The following is a 4,751-nucleotide window of genomic DNA, read 5'->3' on the forward strand; positions in this document are numbered from 1 at the left end:
GAGAGAGAGAGAGAGAGAGAGAGAGAGAGAGAGTCTTACAAGCTAGCATAAAAAATAAAAAAAAACTTAAATACTCCCATTAAAAACGAGAAGAAAGTACTTGTGTGAAACGAGGTGATTAAATAGTTAGAGAAATAGCGTTAAATTATGAAAAAAAACAACAACTCGAGAATTACGACACGCAGAGAGAGAGAGAGAGAGAGAGAGAGAGAGAGAGAGAGAGAGAGAGAGAGAGAGAGAGAGAGAGAGTAAAACATTGCTCTTTAAATGCAAAACGGAAGTGAGACTAAGTGAAAAGAAAAAAAAAAAAGAAAAAAGAAGACAAAAGAAAATGGGCAGTCATAATTTTCTTCATTATCTTTCACTTTCCTCACCTCGTATATGTTAGAAGAAGAAGAAGAAGACTGTAAAAGAAAACGAAGAATACAAAAAAAGAAACGAAAACCTCTTTAATACATTAGTGAAAGTAAACAAAAAAAAGATAAAAAGAAAAAAGAATATAAAGAAACAAAAATAAAATCCTTAAATACGTAAGAGAAAAGGAAACTAACTAAATAAATAAATAAAAAAAAATCACCTTAATATTCAACGTTTTCTTCTCTCCCTGACAAATTATGTTGGCGCTTTGATATTCCTGGGGAGAATTTACGCCGCTAATTCTCCCTGACCTTGAGAATATTAATGTGCTCTCCTGAATACTTGATCTTCTCTGTGATATTTCTCTCATTTTTCCCCTTTTTGCCTTCTGTTAATATTGTATCCTTTTTTTTTTCATGGTAGTAATAGAGGTGGAGAAATTAATTGGAGGTAAAAGATGATGATTTTCTATTGTGTTTGTGTGTGTGGGTGTGTGTGTGTGTGTGTGTGTGTAGTTATTCACGATGACAATGCAGTTCTGAAGTTTCCTCGCATAATTTTCCATCTCTCTCTCTCTCTCTCTCTCTCTCTCTCTCTCTCTCTCTCTCTCTCTCTCTCTCTCTCTCTCTCTCTCTCTCTCTCTCTCTCTCGTTTATTTGCTGTGGTCTTAAGTTTAGTCTTTTGTTTTGAGTTAATTCTTGTCTCCTCATCCTCCTTCGTTTCTTCTTTTATCTTCCTTATCTTATCTTTCCTGTTTTTTCACAAATTCGTAATTCTCCACCTTTTGTCTCTTTCGTATTTATTTGCTCCTGTGGCATTTATTTCTTATCTTTCATTCTCTCTTGTCTTTGTTCGTAACGTTTTCCATTTATTCTATTTTCTCCTATTCTCATTTTCTCTTCCACCATTCATTTTCCTGTGTCTCTCTTTCTGTCCCTCTTCTTCTAGTGCTTTTTTTTTTTCTTTCGTCTTTTCCCACCTCTCTTAAATTCTCTCGGTGCCGTCCTCCCTTTCTTCTCTCCCTCCCTCCCTTCCTCTCGCCTTCCTTCTTCCCTCCTCCCTCCCATAAAACAACCGGGACAATAAAATTTTCACACACACACACACACACACACACACACACACACACACACACACACACACACACACACACACACACACACACACACACATCATAGGAACATATTCAGTTTTCTCCTTTCCTCCTTTTCTTTTTGTCCTTTTCTCCCTCCCTCCATTCTCATGCCTCCCTTATCCTTTACAAAACAACCCTCTCTCTCTCTCTCTCTCTCTCTCTCTCTCTCTCTCTCTCTCTCTCTCTCTCTCTCTCTCTCTCTCTCTCTCTCTCTCTCTCTCTCGCTCTCTCTCACAGGCACATTCACCAAATTATTATGATTATTATTTTTTAACTCGCTTTGTAATTCTGTGTTTTAAATTTACTGCTAATGTAGACGTTTCCAATTACTCTTATTATACATACATACATACATACATACATACATACATACATACATACATACATACATACATGGTAGCCTTGAATAGATAAGCACGAGTGACATTTCCTCGCTACTCATTGGTGTATTTGCATTACTTTGCTGGCCGGGGAGAGAAATAAGAGAGGTGTGCAAATAGACTTACGCTGCGCAGGAATAAAAGGAGAGAAATGCACTTGAGTATTTATTGAAATTTCCTTTGATGGAGATGATGTGAGGTGTTGCATCTTTGATTTATTGATTTATTTGTTTGTTTTATATGTTTATTTACGTTTTATTTTATTTTTTTTTTTAGTGAGAGTTTTAAATATTTGTTACTAAAGATTAAATGAAGTTTTCTCGTATAGATATTAATTTATTTGAGAGAAAATGTATTATCATCATTATTATTATTATTATTATTATTATTATTATTATTATTATTATTATCATTATTATTATTACTGTTCGCTCTTCATTTAGCAGCAATGCGGAAACATGCTCGTAATCATAAGCAAACACACACACACACACACACACACACACACACACACACACACAGTACAAGTAGCACCCACTTAGCATTCAGTCTTATCTGACATCTTCTGCCCCCCGCCCTTCCCCTCTACCCCTCTGACATCATACTCTTCTCTATCCTCCTCCATTCTTTCCTTCCTCCCCCTCCCTCTCCCCCTCCCTCTTATCCTTCTATCCAAGGTCGAAAGACACATTCCTCCACCCTTCTTCCTCCTCCTCCTCCTCCTCCTCCTCCTCCTCCTCCTCCTCCTCCTCCTCCTTCTCCTCCTTCTCCTCCTCCTCCTCCTCCTCCTTCTCCTCCTTCTCCTCCTCCTCCTCCTCCTCCTCTACGAAATCCTGGATCTGATGAGAGAGAGAGAGAGAGAGAGAGAGAGAGAGAGAGAGAGAGAGAGAGAGAGAGAGAGAGAGAGAGAGAGAGAAATGTTTTGTTGTTGTTGTTGCCTTTTTTTGTCTTCTTGTTCTTGTTCTTGTTCTTCTTGTTCTTCTTGTTCTCCTCCTCCTCTTCCTCCTCCTCCTCCTCCTCCTCCTCCTCCTCTTCCTCCTCCTCCTCCTCCTCCTCCTCCTCCTCCTCCTCCTCCTCCTCCTCCTCCTCCTCCCTCCTCCTCCTCCAGAACATTATAATCACCAGTCTTATTTTCTCGTTAGCCACTAGACGACGTTTCTCATTTTGTAATTATCTGAAGTATTTTTTTTGCGCAGCACGTACACTTACTCTTCATTCTGCGCCTTGTACGTACATTACTCCTCTTCCTCTTGTGCCCTTCCTCTATTTTTTGTCATTTTTTTTTTCATATTCACCTTTTTATTTATCAGCCGCTAGTTTATCGCCCTCTATCTTCCTCCTTCGCTCCATTTCCTTCCCATTCTTAAGAAACTTCATTAACTTTCCTTGAATTATCTCTTTCCTTTTACATTATTCCTACTTTATCATCTTTCTCTCCCTTTCCTCTCCTTCGTTTCTCCCTCCTCTAATTCCTTCCCCATTCTTTTCCTCCCAGACATTTGCCTCAGCCATTACTACTTATCATTCCTCCTCTCCTCTCCCTCTTTCCTCCTTCTTTCCTCCCTCCCCTCTCCTCCCCCCTTCCTTCTCCCTGCGTGGGTGTATCGTGACTCAGCAGAAAATAACAATAACAAACCTTGAGGCAACTTTTAAATCTCTCGCGATAATCGAGTGACGTTACTCTAAGCGGCTTTAAAGAGAGAGAGAGAGAGAGAGAGAGAGAGAGAGAGAGAGAGAGAGAGAGAGAGAGAGAGAGAGAGAGAGAGAGAGAGAGAGGATGTGTGTGTGTGTGTGTGTGTGTGTGTGTGTGTGTGTGTGTGTGTATGTCTTTATGTCAAGGTCACACATCTTCTCATTCCTTCACACACACACACACACACACACACACACACACACTTGTGCATAACGCTTTCTCACGCCTTCAACCTCCATCATTTCCTCTTGACAACTAAGTGATAAACAGACAGACAGGCAGACAGTCAGACAGACGGACAGCTAGATAAATAGACGGACATATGTACACAGATTAATAAATAGAGACAAAATAAACACATAGGTAGATGGATGATATATAATGGGTAGATAGACAGTAAGATGATGGTGTGATAACAATAGACAGATAAAAAGGTGGTGAAGTGACATAGAAAGACAGGATATAGTGACAAAAATGGACAGAAAGAGAGGTAGATGAATAAAGTGATAAAGATAGACAGAAAAACAGGTAGATACACAGCGTGACGTAAATAAACAGACAGAAAGACACGTAAACAAAGTGACACTGAACAACAGACAGGCAGACAGAAAATACATGGACAGAGTAACGAAGATAAACACATAGATAAAACAGCCAAAATAAATTAAATAAAAATAAAAAGGACAGGTAAACACAGTAAACTACAAGACAGAGAGACAGACAGACAGGCAGACAGACAGACAGACAGACGGACACACATCCTTTCTCCCTCAATTCACAGCACGGAACAGCATCCTTACGTAATCCTTTCACATTCCTTCACTTCCTCTCCTCACCTGACACCCATTATCCTTCTCCTGCCCCCTCCCCCCTCCTCCCACTTCTCACGCCCACACCCCGCTGTAATGAGGTGCAGGATGTGTGTGTGTGTGTGTGTGTGTGTGTGTGTGTGTGTGTGTGTGTGTGTGTGTGTGTGTGTGTGTGTGTTGTTCGCGTTACTACCTTTTGACTTTAGAGGTGGGTGGATTTTATTTTTTTTTCTTTGCTTCTCTCATCTTGTCTTCCCCCTTCTCTTCTTCTTCTTCTTCTTCTTCCTTCTCCTCCTTCTCTCACTCCTCCTCCTCTTTATCATCATCATTGTTTTCTTTGTCTTTGTCCTTTTTGTCCTTCTCCGTGTTGTTCTTGC

This window comes from Scylla paramamosain, chromosome 28 (genome assembly GCF_035594125.1).
Source record: "Scylla paramamosain isolate STU-SP2022 chromosome 28, ASM3559412v1, whole genome shotgun sequence".
Taxonomy (NCBI): Eukaryota; Metazoa; Arthropoda; class Malacostraca; order Decapoda; family Portunidae; genus Scylla; species Scylla paramamosain.